The following is a 14305-nucleotide window of genomic DNA, read 5'->3' on the forward strand; positions in this document are numbered from 1 at the left end:
AGGAGAAACTCTGACAACTTAACCAAAGAAAAGCTTCGGCGGTGGGGGAAAACGCCAGCGTTTCATGTGGCAAGCCTTTGCATAAAAGAAAAAGAAAGAAGGTTCTCGAGGTGGCGTAACAACTGTGCTAAAAGGATTGTAACGCTTGAGAAGAAGGAAAGCTGCTACTACGATGAGAGGATGATGGGCGAGGGGAGGGAGGGTGAGAGGGCTAAGGGTAGGTCTATGGGTAAACAGGTGGCAAGTACTGTGTAAAAGTGCTGTGGAGAGAGAGAGAGAGAGAGAGAGAGAGAGAGGGGCCGCGCGGGGGGGGGGGGGGGGGGAGGTGTTTCCTGTGAAGGCGTGCCTATATAATGAGTGTAGTGCGAGCTGCTAAGGCAGTGTGAGACACTGAAAGTAGTGAGGGGATCGTGTGACAATGGGTGCAATGCGGGTCAGCAGAGGGTCACTGACACTAGTGACAGTAGCAGTAGTAGTCTTACTAGCTTGCAACGAGCTGCCATGGGTGGCGCTGGCCCATGGCGGAGGCCAGTACACGTACAAGTCCCCGCCACCTCCTTACGGCGGCGGCGGCAGCGGCTCTAGCCCAGTTGTCAAGCCCCTGCCACCACCCTCCCCCGTCTACACGAAGCCTCCGCCAGCCCCCGTCTACATCAAGCCTCCCCCAGCCCCCGTCTACACGAAGCCTCCGCCAGCCCCCGTCTACACCAAGCCTCCCCCAGCCCCCGTCTACACCAAACCTCCTCCCGCCCCCGTCTACACCAAACCTCCCCCCGCCCCTGTCTACACCAAGCCTCCCCCCGCCCCCGTCTACACCAAGCCTCCCCCCACTCCCGTCGTCCCTAAGCCCCCCCCTGCCCCGGTCTACACCAAGCCTCCCCCAATCTACACCAAGCCTCCTCCCGTCTACACCAAGCCCCCCCCTAGCTACGGCCCTTCCGGCAAGCCGCACCACGGCCACCACCACCATCACATGAAGCCGCCTTCGCACGGCTCCGGGCCCGGCTACGTGAAGCCGCCTCCTTATGGTGGTTATCCTCCCAAGGGCGGCTACCCCGTGCCTCCCAAGAGCGGCGGCGGCGGCGGCGGAGGGGGAGGCGGCGGAGGCTACCAGCACAAGCCCAAGCCCAAGCCGTGCCCGCCACCCTACTGATCTGTATGATAGATCTCTCAATGCAGCTGCATTGCGTAAGTTCTCTCTCTCTCTCTCTCTCTCTCTCTCTCTCTCTCCCCCTGCAGCTACCTGCATTCTGCAGCACGCGCGCTTATTCACCCCCCCCCCCCCCCCCCCCCCCCACACACACACTCTCTCTCTCTCTCTCTCTCTCTCTCTCTCTCTCTCTCTCTCTCTCTCTTTCTTTATAGTTTTGCATTATGCGTGCACACACACCGCCGGCTCTGTCTCTCACTCTCTCTCTCGCTCTGAATTATTTCCCTCCTCGTGCAGGTGCAGGACCAGCTTAGTACTTGCTAACCCTGTTCCCTGAGTCGTTTCCCACCCTGCGGCGCCCCGTCACTTAATTTGTTGGAGATCATGATCTGTAACTTAATTAGATTTTCTCTTCTTTCTTCCTTGCCCTGCAATAATCTGCCAATTCATGTGAAATATTGGCGCCTCATTACTCTTCTGTATAAGATGTTGTAATTAGCGCCGCAGCCGCTTGTTGCTAATATGTTTGATCATCCTGTTCAACAAATTATGCTCTCAGCTCTGGCAGTATCTACTGGTTCTCAATCTCCAACCTCGATACAGTAACTACCATAGATGCTAAAATCTGTGAACAGTGTATAATTCCGTCGCACGCACTTAATGGAGGAAGGGGGAGGTAGGTTGTTTTTGGATAATTAACGGCTTATTATTCATCGAGGGCGCAGGCCGAGTCGAGTGGTTAACATTGCTATGCATCCCACTCATGAATTTGCAACACATTTGCTTGTCATTCGTCTCTTCATTTCTGACAAGGAAGAGGCTACCTTAGCTACCTAGTCTCCAATTTTATTAAATCATTATGCAATCCGGTACAGCTCAAAATGGCTTGCTGATGCAGCACTTTGGTATTTTACAATGCAGAAGCTTACACTTGAACTCTTTTGGTTTCCACTTTTACCTTGAAGCATCAGCATAGAGCACCAGATGTCATGATCCCCCCTAAGAATGTAGTACCTAGGGAAAAACACATATAAAAGCAACCTGCCTAGAAGTTTTACGATGTGATACCTCTTTCCACATGCGTAAACTGATGTGACTGTGCTTGGCACAAATTCAATCAAACAGACCTCTTCTAAAATGTGGACCTGAAGGAGCACTAGTACACTTAAAGCATGAATACACGGAACCATTGATCTCTTTTGAACGCTTGCAAAGATGTGCCCATCACTACACATGTGAGAGAAGTAGCATGTTACAAAAAGAGACTTTCAAGAGGGAATCTAGATTTTGTTGGAAGATGCAAGACTTGGCTTAAAAGAAAGCTCCTCATCCTCACACTTTAGTATCATGCATAATTCACATCACAATAGTAAATGAAGACTTGGAAGTTGGCATGGACTTCAGCCTTACCCTCCTAGCATTGGCCAACCCTAATGTCACCAAGGGATTTGTAACTCACATTAACCCATTTGCACTCTTGCCTCGAGTTGAATGATACTTGGATGCCCAATCTACCATAACTCACGGGGAGCAAGTTTGGCTAGAAATTTTAGCCTCTAAGCTTTGAATCAAGAGGTGCTTGCTAAGTACACTAGACAACCTTTAGGCTCAAAACATTGACACCAAATTCCAATTTTGCTCAAGGGAAGCAGCCCCTTGAGTTTGCAAGGGGAAAATCAAGGACACAAACAATGACCTGTCTTTTGAGCTGTACCGGATTGCATAATGATTTAGTTTTGGTGTCAATCAACACTAGTGTCGAACCCTCACCCATGTTGCTGTCTGTATTCCATGCCTTTCTCGGGTTGTACTTTTTGTCACTTTCTTTCTCCCTTCCATGTGACATTTTAGGACTTAAGAAAGAGTTGCATGAGTACCCTTTGGGAGGTATGATGATGTCACCTAAGTAAAGATGGAATCTTGATCTAGGCTACTACATGAAATCTATTGGACAAACATTCTTTAGGCATATAGAACACTAGATTACCAAATATACTCCGTAGGAAAGATAATAATTAGTAATTGATATTCTAACCTCAAAATAAATATAAATTTTCATATATACATATGTATATACACAAACATGTGTATACACCCCCCCTCCCAATGACGATACACACATACATATATGTTTACACACACTCACACACCCGTATGAGTAAGTTCATAAATCAATTGTTTTAAAGAAATTTCTTTCTTTTTAATTGTCTAAGACTTCACCCTTGCAGCAATTGAAGATAGCCCCAAGAGGTTGTCTATTTCTTCTTACATTGTGTCCTTAATTCTTATTCCAACATAATTCTTTACAAACACACCAATGAGTAAGTTCATAAATCAAATTTTTTAAAGCAATTTCTTTCTTTTTAATTATCTGTATAATGTCTAAGACTTCACCCTTGCAGCAATTGAAGATAGCCCCAAGAGGTTATGTCTGTTTCTTCTTACATTGTGTACTTAATTCATATTCCAACATAATTCTTTACAAATAGACCAAGAATACTAAAGGAGGTTCTCTCTTCCTAAGTATTTTCAAAAGGGCTAGAACTTCATCCTTGCAACTACTAAAGATTGCCCTAAGAGGCAACCCACATGTATTCTATTGAGAACTTTGTTTATTCGAGGATAATTGTTTACAAACCATGCTTCTCACTACATTCTAGACCTTCAAGCTTTTTTCATTAAGTTTCCCTTTTCTTCAAAGAGCACAATCTAAGTGTTGGGATAGTTTTTGGCATTGCTAATAAACTTTTTAAATGTACAGTTCCTCTTAATGCAATATCTACATCATAAAAATACTATATTGAATCATGAATAAGAAGATAAATAGCCTCTTATAATGCTTAATGCATAGAGCATGCTTTGCATATTTGAGTGCGGAGATATTAAGGTGTAAATATATTATGTCTGAATGTTGACTTAGCTTTTATTGTTTAATCACAATTTTTTGCACACATGAATGCACACGTGCACATGTATATAGGTGCATGCACACACACTTATGCACGAGCATGCGTGCACACACACACACACACACACACACACACTCTCTCTCTCTCTCTCTCTCTCTCTCTCTCTCTCTCTCTCTCTCTCTCTCTCTCTCTCTCTCTCTCTCTCTCTCTCTCTCTCTCTCTCTCTCTCTCTCTCTCTCTCTCTCTCATCACACACACCTTATATCACCTCACATACAACATGTTACATGCATTGAATACTTGCCCTAAAACAATGCCCTCTTGCATCAAAATATTTACTCCAATGATTTTGGTCTCAATTCAAGCCAATACTTTCAGAAAAATGATGTATACATTGTGCCATGCTGCCAGGATAGTGATAGGCAATGGAGAGAGCTACCCACAATGTGCATGACATGATGACAGTAACTAAGGTGGTGGCCTAATGTCACATCACACTGACAATGATACTCTCTCTCTCTCTCTCTCTCTCTCTCATATGCATAGTACCTTACATTGTGTACACATACTATCATTGCCCTTGCATTATATCATTGGTGTTGACTACAATAGTATCCATACATGACCTAACAACTGCATTCTCTTCAAACACAAACATGCAGACCTAAATGCATGTCCAAAATGTGGTACTGATCGATTTCATGCTAACTTGTATGGTGACACAATACTGGTCAAAGTGCTTCGTTACCTTCCTCTAGTATGATAGACCCAATATAGAAGAATTTGGTAGCCCTTATGTCTTGACACTCTAATTATTGATCATCTGATGGTGTGATGTGTTTCTCTATGGATTGCAAGGCATGGAAACATATTTAAGACTAGTGCCTTGACTTTGTGTTCAAGGGGCTTCAAAACTTAAAACTAATCCTTGCAATAGACGGGGCCAACACTTTTTGTCCACAATAGGTGCTCTTGCTTAGTGTTTGGCTCGTGGTTTTAGCTTGAGAATAGTCCTTGTAATGGATGGGGTCAACCCTTTTGGCCAATGGGTGATGAATATAGTGTTTGGCTCATGGTTGTGGTGAGCTAGAATATTCCTCCATGGCTCACAACTAAGAAAGGTAATCTCGTTTTCAGTCTTTTGATTCTTGGTTGGTATATGCAAAATATTAACATCCACTCTCTAGTTGAGGAGCTCCACATGTTATGGTCAAGTATTCCGACAACTAATGTGAGCAGTTGTGCTAAACCAACATAATATTATGTTGGTCCAAGGGGTCTTGATGTGGACCATGCACAAGTTCACAACATATGAAGGATGCCCGTGTATATATCATCACATGCCCTTTTTTAATGCTTGAACAATTAATGCTAAGGAAACCCAAACAATCAATACCCGATCCTTAAATCACTCAACGTTGACTTCTTCAAAGCATTAGCAAGAACATTCATCATATAACAAGACAGCCAAAACATTTCAATATGTTGAGGATTCAAGTAACAAAAGCTGAAAAGACATAAGGTAGAAAAATCAAGAAAGTAGCCTGAATATATGAGAGCCGAGCTCCTATAAGCCTTCATGCAGCAAAGACGTAGCACATGGGGATGTGCCAATAAGAATGGTTTTATGAGGATTACATATTGGTTCGAGACTCTCAAGAGGTATAGAGAAATCCAACGTAATGTTGAAAGTATAATTTAGATGACACAAGTTACAAATATGAGAAATTTAGGCATAATCGGTAAAGCTTAAGCTACTATGAGCCTTCATTTTTCGTAATGGTAATGACCTTGACACAAGAGGATGTACCATAAGAATGGGTGTTGGCTTGGATTAATCCTAAAGCATAGGCATATTGCTAATTTCCATCAATGTCTCAAAACTTTTTGTTCACCAGAAAGCCATGTTCATAAAGCTCTAGTAGAACTTGTGTCCACTTGCAACTTGTGTTTCTTGCCCAACTAGCTACACTATTGTTACCATAGATACAATAGTAAACTTATTTTCAATCTCTTAACCTTAGTTTGCTAGTTTTTTTACAAGGAACATTAGTATTAGGGTCTTCTTGTAGCATGTCTTAAGAGAATTATTGGTGGTTTCTTGGATTGCTCTTTTCTTAGCAGTACAAGTTAATATTATTATTTATTATGAGCTGACCAATAGTTGGTGCTTCTTGCAAAGAAGCTAGCTTACCTAAATGTTTTTTTGGGTAGAAAAACATAAGTTTATAATATCAACATAGTTTTGCAAGTATATTTTCTCTCCATGCTATAAGCATCAATTAGAAGGAAGCTTAATTAAAGGTGAGATCTATCACTTGCTTCCTATCCTTTGGAATTGGTAAAGAGGTTTGTATCTCTAGTATGGATATGTGTTAAGTAGAAATAGAAACATGTTTAATGAATCACTTTTAATCTTCTCTTAAAACTTAAAGTGAGCTATACTTTTAGCTTGAGGTGAATTATTAATCATGTGACATGTCCCTAGCTTGTAATTCTAAATAGAAACTCCTACGTTACCCAACAATGTGAGGCAAAAATTGGAGCCATATTTGGTTGGGGGGGGACACACACACACACACACACACACACACACACACACACACACACACACACACACACACACACACACACACACACACACACACACACACACACACACACACACACACACACACACACACACACACACACACACACACACACACACACACACACACACACACACACACACACACACACACACACACACACACACACACACACACACACACACACACACACACACACACACACACACACACACACACACACACACACACACACACACACACACACACACACACACACACACACACACACACACACACACACACACACACACACACACACACACACACACACACACACACACACACACACACACACACACACACACACACACACACACACACACACACACACACACACACACACACACACACACACACACACACACACACACACACACACACACACACACACACACACACACACACACACACACACACACACACACACACACACACACACACACACACACACACACACACACACACACACACACACACACACACACACACACACACACACACACACACACACACACACACACACACACACACACACACACACACACACACACACACACACACACACACACACACACACACACACACACACACACACACACACACACACACACACACACACACACACACACACACACACACACACACACACACACACACACACACACACACACACACACACACACACACACACACACACATAAACATCAAAGCAAAGATTTTATCCTCCTAATCTATGCAGTAGCTAAGATATATGTGCTCTCTTTGTATCTTCCTTTCAATAGATGTAAATGTAAAGTTCTGTCAAAAGACAGCTTTGAGTATCCGATAATTGATGAGTAATAACTAGCATCACCTTATTTTATGAAAAAGAAAATCAACTTGAAGTGATTTTCAACTTGGCTAATTTAAACCATAGTTTTCCCAACAACATTTGATAGGCTTCCCCTAGTTCATTCATCCTCAACACCACAAAACTCACTTTAAAGAGAACACTTGCAACTTTGATTTGTTGCTTCTTCAAAATACCTAAAGGTTGCAACCTCCTTTGATCTACCATTATCACTTGGAGATAGGCAAGTGACAAGTATAATGTTTGATGAGAAAAGTACATGCTTTCTAGGATAATGTTCACTCTTAAACCTCCATCCAAAAGTACATCATTGAAAAATTTTCATGAATATTCTAATTGACTAGTACATACTTGATAATCCATTGCTTCAGGTTGAGAAGCTATGAGTCCTTGACAATCTAACAAACACTTTAGTTGGTTAGTTTTTGCTATTGCATGTAGATCTTTAATAGTAACCTTTCCTTAAACCACTAGTACATACTTGATAATCCATTACTTCAAGTTGAAAAGCTATGACTACTTGACAATCTAACAAACACTTTAGTTGGTTCATTTCTGCTATTATATATGTGGATCTTTGATAGTAACTTCTCCTTAAACCCTCAGATTAGATCCAAAATATGCATTCCAATGTTAACTACAATTAAGATTTAACAAAATCTTGAAACAACTCATGCGATCCATTGAGTTTCGCATGCCTAAATGCTCTATGTCAGAGCCGCCTCACCATCATTCTACAAGTCAAATTTTCCTACCAACAAGATTGGTTTTTGTTGCTTGAAGGATAATTAACAATCTTTATATGTTGCATGCACAACACCACAAAGGTAAGAATATACCTCCCTTCCATGTGCATCCATCTTGAGGCCACCTTGCTCATTTATGTCATACCACAACATACCTTCGCTAGGGGGCTCTACTAGCTATAAATGTATATTTGGCCTCTCTTCTACCTTTGAAGTTCCTCCATCCCCTCCAATCTCCCTGATCCTTCAATGCCCTTGACCAATAGTGGATGGATCTAGCACATGTGTCTAAGTGACATGACGACTTGCCACATGACTTTGTGATACTATTTGCCATACAGATGCTCGAGGGGTTGATGGAGGCTATGTTACTACCTACGACTGAGATGGTCAAGGACAAGGATGCATTGTCCCCATGGTTGGTTGTGACCCAGAAGATTGAGGTGTAGACCCTTAAAAGTTATGTGGCACTCTACGATCTAGATGTTTGACATATAGTCTAACACCTCCTTCGGTGTTGGAGGACGCCCAAAGTGAGCTCTTGTGATTTGAGTTCCGAGACAATGAGTTTGACAACATCTATAACATAACAATAAACAAACAAATATGCATTTATGTCTATGAAGATTTGCATATACTATTTTATTATATTTAAAGTGAATGGGAAAGAAAGCACTAAAGATAGAATGCATCTTGATGTTTGCTTGAAGATCAAGATGTTGCACATTCAAACACAAGCATAATTATATAAATACAAAAACACAAGTAAAAGACTTCACACAAGAATGTATGATCAACATTACTTAATGCTAATACCTTTCACATGCAAGAATGGCTTGTTTAGCACTGTGATGCTATGTCAGTTTCACCAAGAGGTTAGCATTTTTGCTCTGTTACATGCATCTAATTTCACGTTTACTAACACATATTTACTTATGTTTAAAAACACACTAAAAAATACTTGAGCACTCTCATTTATTTTGACATTTACCTTCATGTAGAAAAAGTTGAAAGAACAACCATTTAATAGAGTGCTTACTTGTGTGGAAAAACAATAGGTGGCCCACATATACATGTGCATTTTCTTAGCCATGTGATCTATGGAGGAAACCCCACACCACCTACTTGACCAAGATCACAAACCGTGATATCCTAAGCCACATACCTCACATATGACTATCCTTCATTTCTCAACAAACCATAAAGTAATAGGAAAAAATGGAAGAGAAAAAAGAACAAGGAAACCATTGAATAACAAAGCTCCATGAATCATTATTGAAGAGAAGAATGCTAATAGAGAGCTTACCTTATCTATTTATCAAGCAAGAGGAGGTGGAGAAGAAGAGCAAGGGCTTCTCACATGTGCACTTTGAGAAACGTAAGGCTTCTCTCCCCCATGGAATATTAGTCATTGTTTCTCCTTCTATTTTTATCTACCAAATAATATATCAGAAATGGGTTTGGATATTGTTCACGGTGTAAGGGTTTTAAAAAATCGCCGCATCTACCTTTGCATTTTGAGTAGTAATAAACACATATTTCAATGGGAATTTTGATGCGCTTCACAATGAGTTTTCACGTAACTTTAGATGCATTTTTAAATGCATAAAAAAGATACATCATAATAGTGCTTGTATTTTCCAAGGCATATGTTCAAGTAGGAAAGATGTCAACATTCTCAAGCAATAGTCCCCCTCCACATTCTCAAGCCTCTTGATCATCTAGTGATATGAATGATGACACCTTGTGTTTGTATCATTACTTGGCATGGTTGGAACAGAAGATAAAATGTATGTGTGACCATTGTCAAGGATGCATAGTTGAGCATGTTAAAATCACAATGTATCATTTTAGCATGTATGGAGAATGGGATCCTCAAAAATCACTAGTAATGACTTGCTTAATGAAGGGTTAAATGATCTCCCACTTAATCAAAGAGATATGTTGATAGTGACTTGATGTTGTACCTGTTGAATGTAGGATGGCCACCCGCACCCAAATATGCTACCATATGCAAGTTGCCACGAGGGAAACCGCTGACATGGAGGCATCACAATCTACAAATATCGATGAATTTGAGGGTGATGTGGCCAATCTTCAAGAAAGAACCTAGAAACTTGAGACTTGGGTTGGGAATGGATGGTGCAAACCCATTTGGGATTAAAAGCACATCTTACACTGTACAGATGATAGTGTTGGGGAACTACAATCTTCGACTCCTAATGGAAATTTAAAAATGGCATGTTATTGTCTCTACTAATTCTAGGGAAGCATAAAGTTAATAATATGGATGTATATCTAGAGCCATGTTGGTAGAAGAGTTGGAGACAGTTTGGAGAGGTATTGAGGTGCATGATGTATCTCAACCTTGGTCTATGCAAGACTTCACATTGAGGGTCATCCTAATGTGGGCCATGCATGACTTCCCAAGCTATGGTGAATGTTCACATATGGGACTCCTAAACCAATTTCTATATATGCATATTACTATGCTTTGTAGGGTTTATATTAAATTTCTATAAACATGTGATTTAGGTCTCTTCTACCTCTGGCTACCATGCACGTCCCATTTGTGGTCCATCATTGGTCTCTTAATGACCAACTTCTTTAAAAGATTTTATTTATGAGAACCATCATAGATTTCTCCCTATTGATCATCATAGTTATGAGGCACCTTTTAATGGGATTCTCCTATAGTCATGGTCTATTGAAGAGTGGAAGGATTTATGGAAGCACATGGAACATCCACCTCCACATGGAATCAGTTGGTAAGTCTTTAAGCTCAAATTTTTACAACCTTGAGCTATATGCAAGGCCTATCGAATATACATTGTGTATTTTCTTGATTAGATACTCTATCTTTTGACTATCTTAAAGACCAACCATCTTCTAGATACTATGCATATATTCAAGAATGTGGGGTCTACCATATGGGAGCACTTGATAGGGATGTGAGATTTTGAGCATGTAAGAGAGAATGTACATAGTATTGGAAGGTAAAGAGGTGCTTGGCCATGAAAGGCAACAGATGGAAATACAATTCTACCACATACTCCATGGATATTGACAAGCCATATCAAAGTTTTGCATACCCACATGTGATCCTTGCAAGGGCCTTTAGAAGGACCAAAAGGAGAGGTGTGGAGAAGTTATTTTGTTTGAAGTCTCATGACGATTGGCACAATATGCTATAGGTAAGTGAAAGCTTGCAATCATATACATATGTTAGAACTATTGTTTCTTATAGCAAAGTGATCACATATATATGATGTTATGAGTTTATACTTCCTACTCACATTGTGAAGAGAGCATGAGAGACTATATACAATATGGGAGAGCTTGTGACATAAAACAACTACATACTAGTAGGAAAATTTCACACTTACAAACTGAGAATAATGTTTCACTTGCTTACACTAATAAATTGTTGATGTGTCTATGTTTGTAGGTACAATGCTCAAAGGAAATTAATCCCACAACATTTTTGAATGCTCAAGTGATGGTGATTGACGTAGTGTGTTTAGTGGAGGAAACTTTCCACGAATCATACTTACAAGCCAACTACATATTAGAGTACATTTGTGGATGAGATAGCTATATGTGGCATAGTTCATGCTTGATGGATGTTCTTTCTTGAGAATTTTATTAAGACCTTGAAGGATTTTGTGAGGAAAAATGCAAGTCCAAAAGGTAGCATGACTGAAAGCTGGTTGGTGCAGGAATCACTTGTATACATCTCTAAATTTATTGCCCAAGTTGATCCCTCCCTCCCATGATTATGGAGCAATGGAGAAGACTCAAGGATGACATCCATTGTGCCTCAAGGAAGAGGGTGTAATAAGATCTTGGATAGAGAGTTGCATTAAAAAATGAATATATTTTGTGTGCCCAATAGCAATGTGATAAGTCAGTGGGTAGCAATGTGATAAGTTAGTGGGTAGCAATGTATGGGGATGCAAAGCTAAAAAGAGATAGGGAGAGAAGGACCTTTTCTCACATACAATGGGCATGTTACGCCATATCTTTCGAATTTAAAGGCATTGCCAAAGACCTAAATGTGGATTGGTTGCATGAAGAGATGGAGAAATAAGAGAGGGATAATGCTGCATTCATTACAACAACCAAGTGGAACTATGCTAGAGGATGCTTGCCAAAAATAAGTATAATATTTATCTCCAAGATGTTTGGCCAAAGCTAAGTATATGTAATGTCTCATTGGAAGTTATTACTAATCTAGCAACATCACGATACTTATCTAATTATCACTCTTATTTGGTCAAGTGTGCAATGTTCCATGCTATATGGTGTGAGAGCATTTTTAGACTCAAAGGATTGATGATAAGCAAAACATCCAAGATTGTGGAGTCATTGCTAGCTTTGAGAGAGTTGATGGAAGTATGGATGATTGGTTTGGCATAATCCAAGATATCTACAAGCCTGACTATCGAATATTATTTGTATATGTTATGGATGTTAAGTGATTTGAGGATGTGGTGGGAATAGGACCTAATGCAACAATCAAGAATCATGCCCGATGGATTTATAATCATTAACTCTACAAAGCTATGGAAATTAAAGCATGGGACATTAGTGTTACCACAACAATGTGAGCAAGTGAATTCTATTTAAACATAGAGATTTCATATGAATATATACCATGAAGACTAATCTTAATTTTATTCACTTTTTCTTTTTACCAACGATGGAGAATAACAAATGGTGGTGTGTGGTGATCCCAATCTCCCCATGCAATAATACTTTTGCATCTATTGAGTGTATGGGTGATGCTCCTCTACTACAGATGATGTTGATCATGAACCAAGAGAGATAGAGGATGATCATGCCATGTGAAACATAGATTATGATAATGTCATTGTACATGAAGATGATCATGCAACCATTTTTTATGATAATGATGATAAGCATAGTGACAATACTAGTAGTGGGATTAAATTGTCATTTTTCTTAATTTTAGAAACCCAAGAGGAGAAAAAATGTTCTTGTGAATTAGCCATTATTTTGCATGACAAATTAATTATAAAAATATGCGTGAATATACATGTGTAAAATTGCATGAATTTTGAATACAACTCACTAGCTCACTAGTGGTTATACAAAATTATTTCCACATGAAATTAGGTGTGAAATGTATTCGACTAGATAAATGCACATTTAGTGGCCTAGGGAGAACGCACATATAAATATGGGTTTTAATGGAAAAGTTGATGCACCCATAAATTCACATTAAATTTTTAGGCATTCATGTCTCTAGCCCAATTTTGTTCTAGTGACACTTCTACATTGTGTGGCCTTGGTGTCTACTTTGAATAGACCACTATGGGCTTTTTGGCCATTATTTCTTTTTTTTTTAACTTTGGATTTTTTATTTCCTCAAGTGGCTTAGTTGGTAGTGTAATTTGGGTTTATATTTTACTTTTAATTCCTAGGTTTTAGATTAGCATTTGTTGAGGTTTTAAAGAAAATAGATTGTGTGAAGTAGGAGTCCATCTCCATGGTCTAGGGAGCTAGGCCCATTGGTTTCCTACATAATATCAATCATCATAATAGGGCTTTTAGAACATATCAAGCAATTCGGTTGACTATCCATCAATACCTACACTAAAAAGCTTTTAGCCTTTTTTATTTCCTTGACGGGGTCATTTGTTGTTTCTTATTGACAAGCTTAGGAGTTTTCATGTCCTTAATGATGTATTTAGGCATCCACTTAGTGCTCACCATCATTTTTTCTAGGAGAACTTGATTGATTGGTTAATTTTTTGATATTGGGCCTTTAATAGCCCAATGAGCACTTCATTATCCCATTGCTAGAGATTGTTGTTGATCCTAATGCAATCTTCTTGCATTACTTTTGAGGATAGTATAGCTAATCTTCATTGCAAGCTTTAATGATTTCGATGCGATGAAGGCTAAAATGTACTCATTCTATATCAAAATCAATGTTACTCTTTGATGTCCACTTGAAATTTTTCTAAAAAATGTCTCTTTCACAACATCTG

At 39.8% G+C, this 14305-nt stretch overlaps 1 long non-coding RNA gene across 1 annotated transcript; it reads left to right on the plus strand.

The window, feature by feature from the left end:
- The first annotated feature begins 293 nt into the window (after nt 1-293).
- Nucleotides 294-1697, plus strand: LOC148011344 (uncharacterized). Its single transcript, XR_015689287.1, has 2 exons — nt 294-1188; nt 1448-1697. It is a non-coding gene; the product is annotated as an uncharacterized LOC148011344 (long non-coding RNA).
- The last annotated feature ends 12608 nt before the right edge of the window (nt 1698-14305 follow it).

Source organism: Lygodium microphyllum, chromosome 28 (assembly GCF_053477565.2).
Source record: "Lygodium microphyllum isolate KBCC chromosome 28, Lygodium_microphyllum_v1.1.10, whole genome shotgun sequence".
Lineage (NCBI taxonomy): Eukaryota > Viridiplantae > Streptophyta > Polypodiopsida > Schizaeales > Lygodiaceae > Lygodium > Lygodium microphyllum.